Source organism: Cetorhinus maximus, chromosome 28, assembly GCF_964194155.1.
Source record: "Cetorhinus maximus chromosome 28, sCetMax3.hap1.1, whole genome shotgun sequence".
NCBI classification, from domain to species: Eukaryota; Metazoa; Chordata; class Chondrichthyes; order Lamniformes; family Cetorhinidae; genus Cetorhinus; species Cetorhinus maximus.
The window spans coordinates 4,338,843-4,356,636 of NC_135906.1; the positions used below are offsets into that span (position 1 = coordinate 4,338,843).

The 17,794-nt window shown below is 52.1% G+C and overlaps 1 non-coding gene across 1 annotated transcript; it reads left to right on the top strand.

Moving 5' to 3' along the window:
* Positions 1–5,506: 5,506 nt before the first annotated feature.
* LOC144669114 (U2 spliceosomal RNA) lies at positions 5,507–5,688 on the top strand. Its single transcript, XR_013573600.1, has one exon. It is a non-coding gene; the product is annotated as a U2 spliceosomal RNA (small nuclear RNA).
* Positions 5,689–17,794: the final 12,106 nt, after the last annotated feature.

Sequence of the window (17,794 nt, forward strand, 5' to 3'; positions counted from 1 at the left end):
CTTTCCAGGGGATTTTCAATGCTAAAAATAGATTTCTTACAAACATCTGCTTTCTTTACTTTTCAACATGCACATCTTTCAAAACACAACTTTCTTTCTTTCTCATCGCTTCTCGGCCTTTTGGCTAAGATCAAGTGTAGTGTTGCAGGGGCGACACCATGGTCCTGCCAAGGCAAGGTCGGGATGGAAGGGCGATAACCAATCGCAATCCGAATCCATACCGTGGGTTACCTATCACCGTCCGAGTCACGGTGAACCACAGCGACGAAGGAGGATCACCTATGGATCGGGGCTTCTTCACCAGGAGGATCCTGTTGAAGGCGTGCGGCTTCCATGCTACGGAGATCTTCACCCTGCACGACTCCCGCAAAGGCGGTTATTTTGACGTGACGTTCAAGCGAGTGGCAGACTGCGTCCGGCTCCTGAGGGCGTTCGAGGAGAAGAGAGACCTGCCGGAGATGAAGATCCTGACGGCGGAGCCGCACTTTTCTCTGCCGTTGCAACGGGAACGTGAGGTGATGGTGCATGTGTACAACCCCTTCGTCCCTGTCGCCGACGTGGTCACCTTCCTCACCAGGTACTTCGATAAGGTGGGGAGCGGCACCGAGATTCGAGACGACTTGGGGATCTGGACAGGCAAACGCCTGTTTAAGGTCACGCTAAAGACCGATGGTAAGGGAGCCATTTTCCACCCTCCTTCCAGTTTCGCAATCGGGGGAAACCGTGGCTACCTGGTCTACGCTGGGCAACCCAAGCATTGTCGCTCATGCGGCAAGGCTGGCCATGTGGCGGCCAAGTGCAGCGCCTCCCTCTGCAAGATCTGCAAACAGGAAGGGCACCAGACAAAAGACTGCAAACAGGCCAAGTGCTGCAACCTGTGTGGCGAGGCAAGTCACCTCTACAGGACCTGCCCCAAACGCTGCCGTACTTACGCACAGGCAGCCAAAGCCGACCAGGGGGAAGCAGAAGAAAGGTTCCGTGTCACTCCAACCACCAAGGCCCCCAGGGAGCTCAACGGGACAAAGGAGGACACAGAGAGAGACAAGGTGGAGAAAGAGATTGAGGCAACAGAGAGCCAATCAACAGCACTACCCCCTGAACCTTCCAGTCCTCAGGACAGCGAATCAATGGAGGAGGAGGCAGCAGTGGAAAAGCAGCAGGGGGAGTGGCGGACGGTGAAGAACAAGAAAAGTAAGAGGGAGCGAAGAAGAAGCAAAGGCGTTTCCCAGAGAAGCGGCAAGAGGCGTCTCCCATCCGACACGGATGACAAGGGCAGCAGCTCTTCGGATGAGGAAGTGCCAGAGCGGCACCGACAGAAGAGGCGGCAAAGCTCCAGGGCGTTGGAGGACGAGACACCCGAGCTCCAGAAAATTGGAGACAACAAGGAGCCCAGCGCACCCCAACTTTGCCTGCAACCTGAGGAGGCCAGTGCACCACAGCCCCTGGAATCTGGGAGCAGTGAGGCAATCATCGCACCCCAGCTCCAGGAAGCCGGGAACAGCAACCCCCCAGAGGGGGTGAGTTTTGGAGAAGCTTCTCCAGCAAAGGTCATCTCAAAACCCGCTCACTACGTGAACCTCCAGATGCCACTGGAGCAGAACACGGCCAAGGAGATCTACCTCAGCCCATCCAAAGTGAAGGAATTTGAGCTCACTACGGGTATGAAGGAGCAGACTAAAGGTCTGGGACTCTCAGAGACAGTGGGTTTGGTAGGAGAATAAATGCTTTAATATGGGTTTAAAGATTGTATCCATAAATGTGCGTAGCATTAAATCTACTACGCGATGTGTTGCGACCTTGGACTACCTAGCCAAGGTCAAAGCTGACCTGTTGTTTCTGCAGGAGTGTGCGATACCGCACCTCAGCTCCTACAGGCAATGGTCACGATGGTGGTCCCACGGGCCATCGATCTGGTCGGGCGGAAACGACTCTCGTTCCTCCGGCCTGGGTATTCTGCTGCGGGGAGGCAACTTCACCGTCTCCGAGGTCAAGGAGGTGGTGGGCGGGCGACTCCTGGTAGCAGACGTAATGTACAAGAACGCTCCACTCCGGTTAATTAACGTGTACGGCCCGGCACAAGGGGCTGAGCGGCTGGAGGTTTTTCAGCAGCTCCCACTGCTGCTGGCGACCTCCAGGCCGGTCATTCTGGGCGGGGACTTCAACTGCATCATCGATGCGGCTGGACGATCCGGCAGGGCCGGAAGCAGATTGGACGCTACGTCCAGATCCCTGATGGAAACAGTTAAGGATGCCAAGCTGCACGACGTCTTCAGCAACCCTGCAGACGGAGCGCAGCGTAGATACACCTGGTCGCGGCCAGACGGGTCCATTCGTTCCAGGATAGACTTCCTGTTTGTGTCCCGTGCATTCACAGTCAGATCCACCGAGGTCAAGCCGGTGTTCTTCTCTGACCACTGCCTCCTACTGGCGGACTGCCACTTGGAGGAAGACCTGAGGGTGGGCAGGGGGGCATGGAAGCTAAATGTGCAACTGCTGACCCCAGAGAACATTGAGGAGCTCAAGAGGGATTACAAAGGTTGGAGAACCGTGAAACCCCTCTTTGAGTCCCTGACACACTGGTGGGAAGTGATCAAGGGAAGCATCAAGAGGTTTTTCATCCGCAACGGCACCCAGAAAGCTAGAAAGGAACAGAGGGAAATGTCCCGACTCCAGGAAAAGATGCAGAATCTGCTCCGGCTGCGGTCGATGGGGGTCGATGTCAAGGAGGAGCTCCAAGAGGTGAAGGGCCAGCAAGCCTCGCACTTTGCCTCGGAGGCCTCCAAGATCATCTTCCGTTCCAGAGTCCGCTCCGTGGAGCAGGATGAGACGTGCTCACGTTTCTTCTTCCAAAAGGTACACAGAGAGCGCTCTGTGATCAGAAGCCTGAAGGAAGAAGACGGCTCAGTAAAGTCATCACGGTCCGACATTCTGAGGATCAGCAAATCCTTTTATGCCGGTCTGTATGACGTGAAGCCCACGGACAGCACGGCCTCCCAGTCCTTCCTGTCCTCTATCACGGAGGTCTTAGACCACAGTACGCGGGAGAGACTAGACAAACCGCTAACTCCTGACGAACTGACTAAGGCCCTCGAGTCCTTCGAGAAGAGTAAAACCCCCGGAAGCGACGGCCTGCCGGCGGAGTTGTATTCGGCTCTGTGGGACTTGATCGGCCCAGACCTGCTAGGAGTGTACGAGAGTATGCTCCTGGCCGGCAGCATGTCAGAATCCATGAGGAAAGGCATCATCACCCTCATCTACAAGCACAAGGGGGAAAGGGAGGAAATTAGAAATTGGCGACCCATTTCACTGTTGAATGTGGACTATAAGATTCTGTCCAAGGTCATCGCCAACCGGGTCAAATCCGCTCTGGAATTGGTGATTCACCCTGACCAGACCTGCTCTGTGCCAGGCAGGAAGATCTCTGACAGCCTGGCGCTGCTCAGGGATACGATTGCCTATGTACAGGACAGGGGTGTGGATACCTGCCTCATCAGCTTGGATCAGGAGAAGGCCTTTGACAGAATATCGCACACCTACATGGGGGATGTGCTCTCCAAAATGGGCTTTGGGGAGGGAATTCGAAATTGGATCCAACTGCTCTACACTAACATCAGTAGCGCAGTCTCAATCAATGGGTGGGAAACAGATAGCTTTCCGATTAAATCTGGAGTCAGGCAGGGCTGTCCTCTCTCGCCTGTCCTTTTCGTGTGCTGCATAGAACCCTTTGCCGAGTCCATCAGGAAGGATCCGGGCATAAGAGGAGTGACGATCCCAGGCAGTGGAGGCACTCAGGTAAATGCCTCCCTGTACATGGACGACGTCGCCGTCTTCTGCTCGGATCCGCTGTCGGTGCGCATACTGATGCACGTCTGCGACCAGTTCGAACTGGCCTCGGGAGCCAAGGTAAATCGTGGGAAGAGCGAGGCCACGTTCTTTGGGAACTGGGCTGACCGATCCTTTGTCCCCTTCACTGTCAGGGCTGACGGCCTGAAGGTGCTGGGGATATGGTTCGGAGGGACCGGGGCATGCGTTAGAAACTGGAAGGAGCGAGTGGCTATGGTGAAAAGGAAACTGGGCATGTGGGAGCGACGCTCCCTCTCCATTGCGGGTAAGAACCTGGTCATCAGGTGTGAGGTACTCTCGCTGTTGCTGTACGTGGCGCAGGTCTGGCCCATTCCACACTCCTGCGCGATGGCGATCACTCGAGCCATCTTCCGCTTTATCTGGAGGTCGAAAATGGATCGTGTCTGCAGGGACGCGATGTACAAGCCTCTAGATAAAGGGGGAAAAAACGTGCCCAACATCGCCCTCATACTGATGGCCACCTTTGTGTGTGGCTGCATCAAGCGGTGCGTAGACCCTCAGTACGCAAACACCAAGTGTCACTACGTGCTGAGGTTCTACCTGTCCCCGGTGTTGCGAAGGATGGGTCTGGCCACGCTGCCGCGGAACGCTCCAAGTAGTTGGACCGTGCCGTACCACCTGTCCCTGGTGGAAAAATTTATGCAGAAAAACACCTTTGACCACAAGTCCATCAGGCAGTGGTCAGCACGTAACGTCCTAGAGGCCCTGAGGGATAAGGAGAGGGTGGACCCTGTGGGATGGTTCCCCGAGCAGACTGTCAAAGTCATTTGGCAGAATGCCTCATCGCCAGAACTTTCCAACAAGCACCAAGACGTAGCTTGGCTGGTGGTGAGAAAGGCCCTCCCCGTCAGATCCTTCCTACACGCCAGGAGTCTCACCCCCTCTGCACGTTGCCCTCGAGGTGGCTGTGGTGGGGAAGAGACCGTTGTTCACCTCCTTGTGGATTGTGCCTTTGCAAAGAAAGTCTGGAGAGAGATGCAGTGGTTGCTGTCGAGGTTCATCCCGAGCAGTTCTGTGACACAGGACTCTGTGCTCTACGGGCTGTTCCCAGGGACACACGCCGAGACAAACATCGACTGCAGCTGGAGGATCATCAACTCGGTGAAAGAGGCGCTTTGGTCTGCCCGAAACTTGTTGGTCTTCCAGCACAAAGAGTTGTCCCCGACCGATTGTTGCGGACTGGCACAATCCAAAGTCCAGGACTACGTGCTGAGGGACGCACTAAAGCTTGGGGCAGCTGCCGCAAAGGCGCAATGGGGAAGGGTCGCTGTCTAAGACCTTTCTACTACAGCGCACCGAGAGACTGGGAACTGTTTAGAGCCCCTCGGGCTGTACAGATCAAAATGAAAGGCTGTAAATGATTGTAATATTGTTTGTACTGATGCACCTGGTGATACATTTTGTAAAAGTTTAACCTGGATTGTACCCTTGTAATGTTGTTTTTGAAATGGTTTGGAATGTGATTGAAGATATTTTATGAATAAAGTATATTTTTACAAAAAAAAAAAAAAAAATCTGTTCTTATTGTTTGTACTGATGCACCTGGTGATACATTTTGTAAAAGTTTAACCTGGATCGTACCCTTGTAATGTTGTTTTTGAAATGGTTTGGAATGTGATTGAAGATATTTTATGAATAAAGTATATTTTTGCAAAAAAAAAAAAAAAAAAATCTGTTCTTATCAGTTTAATATCTGATACGTCCCTTATCTGGGGACCATATATTAAATTGATTTTTGGAGCAGGGAGATGGAATAGGGGCTTGCTCCGTCCACTCCACGCATCGACCCGGTATTGCAGTATCTCTGGGAATGGTGCACCACCCCTTTCCAGGGGATTTTCAATGCTAAAAATAGTTTTCTTACAAACATCTGCTTTCTTTACTTTTCAACATGCACATCTTTCAAAACACAACTTTCTTTCTTTCTCACTCACCCGCACCATCTACACACAAAAAACACGCACGCTCACCCAACGCTCACAGACACCACTCTCATCTCACAAACACTCTACCTCACTCATACAAAAACATCTTTCACTTGCAAATACACCTCTCAAACACTCTCTCAGCTGCACCTTTCGCCTCACAACATTTTCAACCAGCTCTCTGCTGCCGCTCCCGCCCGCTGCTGCTGCTGCTGCTGATACAGCAACAGTCAAAACTCACACCTCAAAGCTCACACACTTTACACAGCTACTCGGAAACGTCTACATCCACGTTCACACAATCCTTACACTGCACAAGGAGCCCATTCCGCCCGTCGTGACTGCACCAGCTCTCCCAATGAACATTTCACTTCGTGCCATTCTCCTGCCTTCTCCACGTAACCCAGCACATGCTTTCTTTTCAAATAATCATCTCATTCCCTCTTCAATTGAACCTGCCTCCGCCACGCTATCAGGCGGTGCATTCTAGACCCTGACCACTCGCTGCTCCTATCACTTTTGCTTCTTCTGCTAGTTACTTTAAACCTGTGCCCGCTCCTTCTCGATCCTTTCATCGGTGCAAGCAGTTTCTCCCTATCTACTCTCTCCAGATACCTCATGATTTTCAATACCTCTATCAAGTCTCCTCTCAGACTTCTTTCCCCAAGGAATACAGTCCCAACTTCTCCAATCTTACTTCATAACTCAACTTCCTCGCCCCTGGAACCAAACTCGTAAACCTCTTCTGCACTCTCTCCAATGCCTTCACTACCCTCCTAAAATGCAAGTCAAAATGCAATCCATCAGAGTCAGCATGGCTTTATGAAGACTAAATCGTGTTTGACTAAATTGCTAGAGTTCTTTGAAGATGTGACAAGCAAAGTGGATAATGGCGATCCTGTAGATGTAGTATGTCTGGACTTCCAGAAGGCATTTGATAAGGTGCCGCACAAAAGATTAATACACAAGATAAGATCACACGCAGCTAAGGGTAATATATTTGCTTGGATAGAGCTTTGGCTAACCAACAGAAAGCAGAGAGTCAGGATAAATGGGTCTTTTGTGGATGGCAAGCTGTAACTAGTGGGGTGCCACAGGGTTCGGTCCTTGGGCCCCAACTATTTACTTGGATTCAGGAGTAGAAGGTACCATAGCTAAATTTGCAGATGACACCAAAATAGGTGGGAAAGTAAGTTGCAGTGAAGAAATGAGAAATTTACAAATGGATATGGACAGGTTAGGTGAATGGGCCAAAATTTGGCAGATGGAGTTTAACGTGGATAAGTGAGGTTATCCAGTTCAGCTCCTACAGGCAATGGTCACGGTGGTGGTCCCAAGGGCCATCGATCTGGTCGGGCGGAAATGACTCTCATTCCTCCGGCCTGGGTATTCTGCTGCGGGGAGGCAACTTCACCGTCTCCGAGGTCAAGGAGGTGGTGGGCGGGCGACTCCTCGTAGCAGACGTAATGTACAAGAACGCTCCACTCCGGTTAATTAACGTGTATGGCCCGGCACAAGGAGCTGAGCGGCTGGAGGTTTTTCAGCAGCTCCCACTGCTGCTGGCGACCTCCAGGCCGGTCATTCTGGGCGGTGACTTCAACTGCATCATCGATGCGGCTGGACGATCCAGCAGGTCCGGCAGCAGATTGGACGCTACGTCCAGATCCCTGATGGAAACAGTTAAGGATGCCAAGCTGCACGACGTCTTCAGCAACCCTGCAGACGGAGCGCAGCGTAGATACACCTGGTCGCGGCCAGACGGGTCCATTCGTTCCAGGATAGACTTCCTCTTTGTGTCCTGTGCATTCACAGTCAGATCCACCGAGGTCAAGCCGGTGTTCTTCTCTGACCACTGCCTCCTACTGGCGGACTGCCACTTGGAGAAGGACCTGAGGGTGGGCAGGGGGGCATGGAAGCTATTCGTGCAACTGCTGACCCCAGAGAACATTGAGGAGCTCAAGAGGGCTTATGAAGGTTGGAGAACCATGAAACCCCTCTTTGAGTCCCTGACACACTGGTGGGAAGCGATCAAGGGAAACACCAAGAGGTTTTTCATCCTCAAAAGCACCCAGAAAGCTAGAAAGGAAGAGAGGGAAATGTCCCGACTCCAGAAAAACATGCAGAATCTGCTCCGGCTGCAGTCGGTGGGGGTCGATGTCAAGGAAGAACTCCAAGAGGTGAAGAGCCAGCAAGCCTCGCACTTTGCCTCGGAGGCCTCCAAGATCATCTTCCGTTCCAGAGTCCGCTCCGTGGAGCAGGATGAGACGTGCTCACGTTTCTTCTTCCAAAACGTACACAGAGAGAGCTCTGTGATCAGCAGCCTGAATGAAGAAGACGGCTCAGTAAAGTCAGCGCAGTCCGACATTTTGAGGATCAGCAAATCCTTTTATGCCGGATTTTATGACGTGAAGCCGACGGACAGCACGGCCTCCCAGTCCTCCTTGTCCTCTATCACGGAGGTCTTAGGCGACAGTACACGGGAGAGGCTGGACAAACCGCGAACTCCTGACGAACTGACTTAGGCCCTTGAGTCCTTCGAGAAGAGTAAATCTCCCCAGAAGCGACGGCTTGCCGGTGGAGTTATATTCGGCTCTGTGGGACTTGATCGGCCCAGACCTGCTAGGAGTGTACGAGAGTATGCTCCTGGCCGGCAGTATGTCAGAATCCATGAGGAAAGGCATCATCACCCTCATGTACAAGCACAAGGAAGAAAGGGAGGAAATTAGAAATTGGCGACCCATTTCACTGTTGAATGTGGACTATAAGATTCTGTCCAAGGTCATCGCCAAGCGGGTCAAATCCGCTCTGGAATTGGTGATACACCCTGACCAGACCTGCACTGTGCCGGGCAGGAAGATCTCTGACAGCCTGGCGCTGCTCAGTGATACGATTGCCTATGTACAGGACAGGGGTGTGGATACCTGCCTCATCAGCCTGGATTAGGAGAAAGCCTTTGACAGAATATCGCACACCTACATGGTGGATGTGCTCTCAAAATGGGGTTTGGGGAGGGAATTCGCAATTGGATCCAGTTGGATCCTACTCTACACTAACATCAGTAGCGCAGTCTCAATCAATGGGTGGGAATCAGATAGCTTTCCAATTAAATCTGGAGTCAGGCAGGGCTGTCCTCTCTCGCCTGTTCTTTGCCGAGTCCATCAGGAAGGATCCGGGCATTAGAGGAGTTACGATCCCAGGCAGTGGAGGCACTCAGATCAAAGCCTCCCTGTACATGGACGATGTCGCCGTCTTCTGTTCTGATCCGCTGTCGGTGTGCAGACTGATCCACATCTGCGACCAGTTCGAACTGGACTCGGGAGCCAAGGTAAATCGTGGGAAGAGCGAGGCCATGTTCTTTGGGAACTGGGCTGACCGATCCTTTGTCCCCTTCACCGTCAGTGCTGACGGCCTGAAGGTGCTGGGGATATGGTTCAGAGGGACCGGGGTATGCGTTAGAAACTGGAAGGATCCAGTGTCTATGGTGAAAAGGAAACTGGGAATCTGGGAGCGACGCTTCCTCTCCGTTGCGGGTAAGAACCTGGTCATCAGGTGTGAGGCACTCTCGCTGTTGCTGTACATGGCGCAGGTCTGGCCCATTCCAGACTGCTGCGCGACGGCGATCACCCGAGCCATCTTCCGCTTTATCTGGAGGTCGAAAATGGATCGTGTCCGCAGGGACGCGCTGTATAAGCCTCTAGATAAAGGGGGAATAAACGTGCCCAACATCGCCCTCATACTGATGGCCACCTTTGTGTGCGGCTGCATCAAGCGGTGCGTAGACCCTCAGTACGCAAACACCAAGTGTCACTACGTGCTGAGGTTCTACCTGTCCCCGGTGTTGCGAAGGATGGGTCTGGCCACGCTGCCGCGGAACGCTCCAAGTAGTTGGACCGTGCCGTACCACCTGTCCCTGGTGGAAAAATTTATGCAGAAAAACACCTTTGACCACAAGTCCATCAGGCAGTGGTCAGCACGTAACGTCCTAGAGGCCCTGAGGGATAAGGAGAGGGTGGACCCTGTGGGATGGTTCCCCGAGCAGACTGTCAAAGTCATTTGGCAGAATGCCTCATCGCCAGAACTTTCCAACAAGCACCAAGACGTAGCTTGGCTGGTGGTGAGAAAGGCCCTCCCCGTCAGATCCTTCCTACACGCCAGGAAGCTCACCCCCTCTGCACGTTGCCCTCGAGGTGGCTGTGGTGGGGAAGAGACCGTTGTCCACCTCCTTGTGGATTGTGCCTTTGCAAAGAAAGTCTGGAGAGAGATGCAGTGGTTTCTGTCGAGGTTCATCCCGAGCAGTTCTGTGACACAGGACTCTATGCTCTACGGGCTGTTCCCAGGGACACACACCGAGACAAACATCAACTGCAGCTGGAGGATCATCAACTCGGTGAAAGACGCTCTTTGGTCTGCCCGAAACTTGTTGGTCTTCCAGCACAAAGAGTTGTCCCCGACCGAGTGTTGCGGACTGGCACATTCCAACGCCGAGGACTACGTGCTGAGGGACGCACTAAAGCTTGGGGCAGCTGCCGCAAAGGCGCAATGGGGAAGGGTCGCTGTCTAAGACCCTTCTGCCACAGTGTACCGAGGGACTGGGAACTGTTTAGAGCCCCTCGGGCTGTACAGCTCACAATAAATGTACGCCCTTTGTTTTGATCATTTCCGATTTCATGATCTATCTCTAAATCACAAAATCTTGATACTGCTTTGTGATGTCACAGAATTTTTTACAGTGTGGAAGGAGGCCATTCGGCCTATCAAGTCTGCACTGGGTCTCTGAAAGAGCCTTCCACCTAGTCCTACTCCCCTGCCTCATCCCCGTAACCTTGCACATTCTGTCTTTTCAGGTAACGATCCAATTCCCTTCTGAATACCTCGATCGAATCTGCCTCCAGCACCCTCTCAGGAATTTTGTTCCAGACTCCAACCACCCTCTGGGTGAATTAATCTTTCCTCACATCACATTTACTCCTTTTGCCAATTATTTTGAATCTGTGCCCTCTAGTCCTTGATGTTCACTTGAGTGGAAACAGTTTCTCACGATTTACCTTGTCCATATCTCTCAGGATCTTGAATACCTCCACCAACTCTCCTCACAGCCTTCTTTTCTCCAAGGAAAACAGTCCCATCCTCTCCAATCTATCCTCATAGCTACAGTTCTTCATCCCGGGAATCATTCTTGTGAATCTCCTCTGTACCCTCTCCAATGTCTTCACATCCTTCCTCAAGTATGGCGCCCAGAACTGGACGCAGTATTCCAGATGAGGCCTAATTAGTGTCTTATACGAGTTCAACATGACCTCCTTACTCTTGTACTCAATGCCCCTATTAATAAAGCCTAAGATACTATCTGCTTTATTAACTGCTCTCAACACGTCCTGCCATCTTCAATGGCCTATGTACGTCTGAGTTCCCTCTGTTTGTGCACCTCTTTTAGAGGCTCTTCCTTTATTTTATGCTGTCTCACCATATTCTTCCTGCCAAAATGGATCACCTCACACTTCTGTACATTGAACTTCATCTGCCACTTGTCTGCTCAATCCACCAACACGTTGAAAGAACCGAGGAATACTCTGGTACAAAAGTTCAACACTCGGAGTCCAGATGCAATATTCAAGTGGTTCCTTTATTACGCATGCGGGGAGCAAACACTGGGCAATCCAGGCACTTCTCCACCGAGGTTCAAATGAGCACAGTTTATATATCTTTTATTATCAGTAACTTAATGGTATTAATTAGACAAAGGCCACAGCACAATGACCCCCTGGTTGACTGAGACCTGATCCCTTTGTTGGACGTACATTATTCACGCGTGTCCGATACTAACTGGGAGCCGGGGTTCCCTTGTATCCTGAGCGGGTGTGATGGTTTCCTCTGTGGGTAATTTCTAATATACAACCCTCCGTTCGGTTGTACCCACATTTGTCCAGCACCACCCCCGTTCCAACTGGTTGGGAGCAAATTGTGAGGCTACCTTTCCTCCTGCACCCACTCAGTGATACCCCGTGTATGCCCTCATTCTTGCGTATGGCATGCATATCTATGGGGTAGTACCGGAGGGAGTCATTGTCTCGGATTAACCCAATGTTCTACACTTGATACTGAGGGTGTGGGCCCGTGTCTGCTGTGACTGAGGGGATTGCCCATACCTATCACGTTCATTTGGTTTGAGGTGCACTTCTGAATCACCGCATACACCCTGGTCACTCCTTTCAATGTACATGCGTCGATGACGCCTGGGTTCTTGGCCATCCCCCACTACCGGGCACTGTTGATCCAGCCCAGTACCTCCCCCCTTTGGATCTGGCCCAGATTGTGTCTTAATTGCCCGATCATCCACTGGCCGTAAGCTGGCTTTTTTGGGTGCTGCCCTCTTGTCGTTCCTCCCTTTCTGTTAATTGGCTGGTGGTTTTAGCATGGGTCTCTATAACGTGTACGCTTTCCAATACAGATGCCACACTCTTGCCCCCTAGGGCCGCTGCCGTTTCACCACCCCTCGCTACTCTCATGAGCAAGCTGCCTCATGATCCCTTTAAGATTCGTGACCTCGGAGTTGATTCCTTGAATGTCGAGAGAGTTTACCAGGGAAGTCCCTGTGTTCACCCCTGTCAGTACATTGTTAACTAACTCTCTCTCCTGGCGGTGGAAAGCAGGATGTCCCCTGAATCTAGTGGCACCCGTGGCGTCGGCCGGCTGATTAATCACAGCCTTACTCAGTAATTTGTACAGTTTTCGTAGGGGCGCTTGGTTACTGCAATACTCAGGCAGTTGCATACCTGCCAGGTTCACAATTACCTGTACAATTTCATGTTTAACATTATCATACAAGAGTTCACCGTCCATATACAGTACCAGTTCATTCTGTGGCCCAGGGGTCATGTCTGGGCAAGATAGTCTCTTGTCGTGTCCTGTGATAGCGGGGTGGTGTCGGTCCGGGGGTCCGCCGTTGCAGTCAACTCTCCGTGTTTGGCCCTCAAGATCCAATGCCAGGTATCTGTCATTCCCAAGTCCTCCTCCCCGGGACAGTGACCCCAGTTGTTGTTGTCCTGGGGTGTGAAGGTAAATTGCGAAAAATCTCTCACACACTGTATCTGGGCCTGTGCCCCCTTCGCACATGTCCAGGGTCCGTCCGAACCATCGCTGATCTGGAAGCATAGTGGGCCCTCATTTTTCCATCGGAGTTCCGTTCCCGAATGCGAGCTCTGCCCGAGGCTCTCACCATCGCTCATTCCAATGGATAGTTGCGTAAGCCCGGTGCCACACTTGAAGAGCATTGACCTTTCCGTTGTGACATTCACACCTCCTTTCACGCAATATCCGTCGCTGACATTCTTGTAGTATAAGCCCATACCGGCCACTGCTTCACGGTTTACATTCTGTATGCCGGTGGCTGCGATAGCCAGGGCCCTGGTAATGATCATGGACACCCAGCTTTTTTCCATCTTGGCGTGGAGGTTACCCGGTTATTGTTATTTCTGTAATGAAGCACACTGCTGGTGATCACCAGGGTTTAGGTTGGATATAAGAGGCAGCTTTCTCCTTTACGTCCCTCCTTGTGCACAGCCCACGGTGACCCTCCCCGTAGTTGAGGATTCCCCCTTTTGTCTTTCAGATGGCCAGTCCTCCAGATCGGGAATGAATCCTAAACCACTTGGCCTACACAGTACGGACTGCTCGTTGCCCGTTTTCCCCCCGCTGCCTGGTAATTTAGTCTCTCTTACTTACATCATACCTTTTCAGTTGCGACCAGTGTTTCCACCTAGCTTTTCCCTTCATACCGACGCAGGCACGTGAATAATTCCGTACGGTCCAGTCCATTTTGGGGCAAAACCTGGTTGGCTAGGGGTGATTTGAACAAACACCATGTCTCCGACCTCAGCCGGTGGTGACGGGAGTCCCCCTTTTGTCCTCTCTTCTAAATCCCTGATAGCCTGTTGGTCCTTCACTTCCTGTTGTAATTCCTTTAGCTGTCCATCCAATTGCTTAATATCGTTTTTAATTTTATCTCTGATGGGTCCCATATCCTCACTTCCGGTGGCTCTGCCCTCTGGCAAGCGCATAGCCCTCCCGGTCAGCAACTCATAAGGGGTTAAACCAGTTGTCCTGTTGGGGGTAGCCCTCAGTCGCATCAATATGCAGGGGAGCACATCCACCCATCCCCCACCAGTTGTTGTGTTTGCCATTGCAATAGCATTTTTTAACGTGCGGTTCATACATTCTTCCATTCCTGAGCTTTGTGGACGGTCAGGTACGTGAAATTTCTGTTTTACTCCGAGCAGCTCACACGTCCTTTTCATAATACTGTCCGTAAAATGCGCTCCTTGATCCGAATCTATCTGTAAAGGGATTCCCCATCTTGGTACTACTTCAAAAGCGAGGATCTTTGTGGCCGTGGTGGCGCTGCAGTCCCTGGTGGGGAAAGCTCTAGTGAACCTCCAGTGCACCTACACCCCCATAGTTACAATATGCCTCAAACTTCCAATTGCCATATTCATGGGCACTCTCGCCCTTTTCTTGTTTTACTCCAGTCACTGTATTCCAATTAACTGGGGCTTGCCCTAAGACTTGTGCCATTTCTGCTCTAAAGGCTCGGAAATCAGCTTGCTGCTGTCCCTGGTCTGCAGCGATATCATTACACCAGGTTCCGTCCTGATACGCTTGCTGCAGCCGTCCCCAAAACGCCTCAGGTAGTTTTATCCGGACTAACCCGCGAACGTCCCTGTTATGGAGATCGTGGCATTGCCGTATTTCCCTCAATTTTTGCCAAAACGACTCATTTCCATGTCTAGGTTTTAGTTGGGGTAATTTGTTTCCAATAGCTTCATGGTTGCGCTAGGTGACAGGGACACATACGTGGTTCTCAGTTGCGCCGGGAAGCCCCCGTTATAGCTCTCTGTCCGTGTATTGGCGCCTGGGCCGGCTGCCCATTTTGTGCCGGTACGGCCGCTTGAGCGCAGCGTAGATACACCTGGTCGCGGCCAGACGGGTCCATCCGTTTCAGGATAGACTTCCTGTTTGTGTCCCGCGCGTTCGCAGTCAGATCCACCGACGTCAAGCCGGTGTTCTCCGACCACTGCCTCCTACTGGTTGACTGTCACTTGGAGGAAGATCAGAGGGTGGGCAGGGGGGCATGGAAGCTAAACGTGCAACTGCTGACCCCAGAGCACAGCGAGGAGCTCAAGAGGTCTTACAAAGGCTGGAGAACCGTGAAACCCCTCTTTGAGTCCCTGACACAGTTGTGGGAAGCGATCAAGGGAAACATCAAGACGTTTTTCATCCTCAAAGGCACCCAGAAAGCTAGAAAGGAACAGAGTGAAAGGTCCCGACTCCAGAAAAACCTGCAGAATCTGCTCCTGCTGCAGTCGATGGGGGTCGATGTCAAGGAGGAACTCCAAGAGGTGAAGGGCCAGCAAGCCTCGCTCTTTGCCTCGGAGGCTTCCAAGATCATCTTCCGTTCCAGAGTCCGCTCCGTGGAGCAGGATGAGACGTGCTCACATTTCTTCTTCCAAAAGTAACAGAGAGAGCTCTGTGATCAGCAGCCTGAAGGAAGAAGACGGCTCACTAAAGTCATCGCAGTCCGACATTTTGAGGATCAGCAAATCCTTTTATGCCCGATTGTATGACGTGAAGCCCACAGACAGCACGGCCTCCCAGTCCTTCCTGTCCTCCATCACGGAGGTCTTAGACGACAGTACATGGGAGAGCCTGGACAAACCGCTAACTCCTGACGAACAGACTAAGGCCCTTGAGTCCTTCGAGAAGAGTAAAACTCCCGGAAGCGACGGCTTGCCAGCGGAGTTGTATTCGGCTCTGTGGGACTGGATGGGCCCGGACCTGCTAGAAGTGTACGAGAGTATGCTCCTGGCCGGCAGCATGTCAGAATCCATGAGGAAAGGCATCATCACCCTCATCTACAAGCACAAGGGGGGAAGGGAGGAAATTAGAAATTGGCGACCCATTTCGCTGTTGAATGTGGACTATAAGATTCTGTCCAAGGTCATCGCCAACCGTGTCAAATCCGCTCTGGAATTGGTGATCCACCATGACCAGACCTGCACTGTGCCGGGCAGGAAGATCTCGGACAGCCTCGCGCTGCTCAGGGATACGATTGCCTATGTACAGGACAGGTGTGTGGATACCTGCCTCATCAGCTTGGATCAGGAGAAGGCCTTTGACAGAATATCGCACACCTACATGGTGGATGTGCTCTCCAAATTGGGGTTTGGGGAGGGAATTCGAAATTGGATCCAACTGCTCTACACTAACATCAGTAGCGCAGTCTCGATCAATGGGTGGGAAACAGATAGCTTTCCGATTAAATCTGGAGTCAGGCAGGGCTGTCTTCTCTCGCCTGTTCTTTTCGTGTGTTGCATAGAACCCTTTGCCGAGTCCATCAGGAAGGATCCGGGCATAAGAGGAGTGATGATCCCAGGCAGTGGAGGCACTCAGTTCAAAGCCTCCCTGCACATGGATGATGTCGCCGTCTTCTGCTCGGATCCGCTGTCGGTGCGCAGACTGATCCACATCCGCGACCAGTTCGAACTGGCCTCGGGAGCCAAGGTAAATCGTGGGAAGAGCGAGGCCATGTTCTTTGGGAAGTGGGCTGACCGATCATTTGTCCCCTTCACTGTCAGGGCTGACGGCCTGAAGGTGCTGGGGATATGGTTCGGAGGGACCGGGGCATGCGTTAGAAACTGGAAGGAGCGAGTGTCTATGGTGAAAAGGAAACTGGGCATGTGGGAGCGACGCTCCCTCTCCATTGCGGGTAAGAACCTGGTCATCAGGTGTGAGGCACCCTCGCTGTTGCTGTACGTGGCGCAGGTCTGGCCCATTCCAGACTCCTGCGCGATGGCGATCACACGAGCCATCTTCCGCTTTATCTGGAGGTCAAAAATGGATCGTGTCCGCAGAGACGCGATGTACAAGCCTCTAGATAAAGGGGGAAAAACCGTGCCCAACATCGCCCTCATACTGATGGCCACCTTTGTGTGTGGCTGCGTCAAGCGGTGCATAGACTCTCAGTACGCAAACACCAAGTGTCACTACGTGCTGAGGTTCTACCTGTCCCCGGTGTTGCGAAGGATGGGTCTGGCCACGCTGCCGCTGAACGCTCCAAGTAGTTGGACCGTGCCGTACCACCTGTCCCTGGTGGAAAAATTTATGCAGAAAAACACCTTTGACCACAAGTCCATCAGGCAGTGGTCAGCACGTAACGTCCTAGAGGCCCTGAGGGAAAAGGAGAGGGTGGACCCTGTGGGATGGTTCCCCGAGCAGACTGTCAAAGTCATTTGGCAGAATGCCTCATCGCCAGAACTTTCCAACAAGCACCAAGACGTAGCTTGGCTGGTGGTGAGAAAGGCCCTCCCCGTCAGATCCTTCCTACACGTCAGGAGTCTCACCCCCTCTGCACGTTGCCCTCGAGGTGGCTGTGGTGGGGAAGAGACCGTTGTTCACCTCCTTGTGGATTGTGCCTTTGCAAAGAAAGTCTGGAGAGAGATGCAGTGGTTGCTGTCGAGGTTCATCCCGAGCAGTTCTGTGACACAGGACTCTGTGCTCTACGGGCTGTTCCCAGGGACACACACCGAGACAAACATCGACTGCAGCTGGAGGATCATCAACTCGATGAAAGAGGCGCTTTGGTCTGCCCGAAACTTGTTGGTCTTCCAGCACAAAGAGTTGTCCCCGACCGATTGTTGCGGACTGGCACAATCCAAAGTCCAGGACTACGTGTTGTGGGATGCACTAAATCTTGGAGCAGCTGCCGCAAAGGCGCAATGGGGAAGGGTCGCTGTCTAAGACCTTTCTACCACAGCGCACCGAGGGACTGGGAACTGTTTAAATCCCCTCGGGCTGTACAGCTCAAAATGAAAGGCTGTAAATGATTGTAATATTGTTTGTACTGATGCACCTGGTGATACATTTTGTAAAAGTTTAACCTGGATTGTACCCTTGTAATGTTGTTATTGAAATGGTTTGGAATGTGATTGAAGATATTTTATGAATAAAGT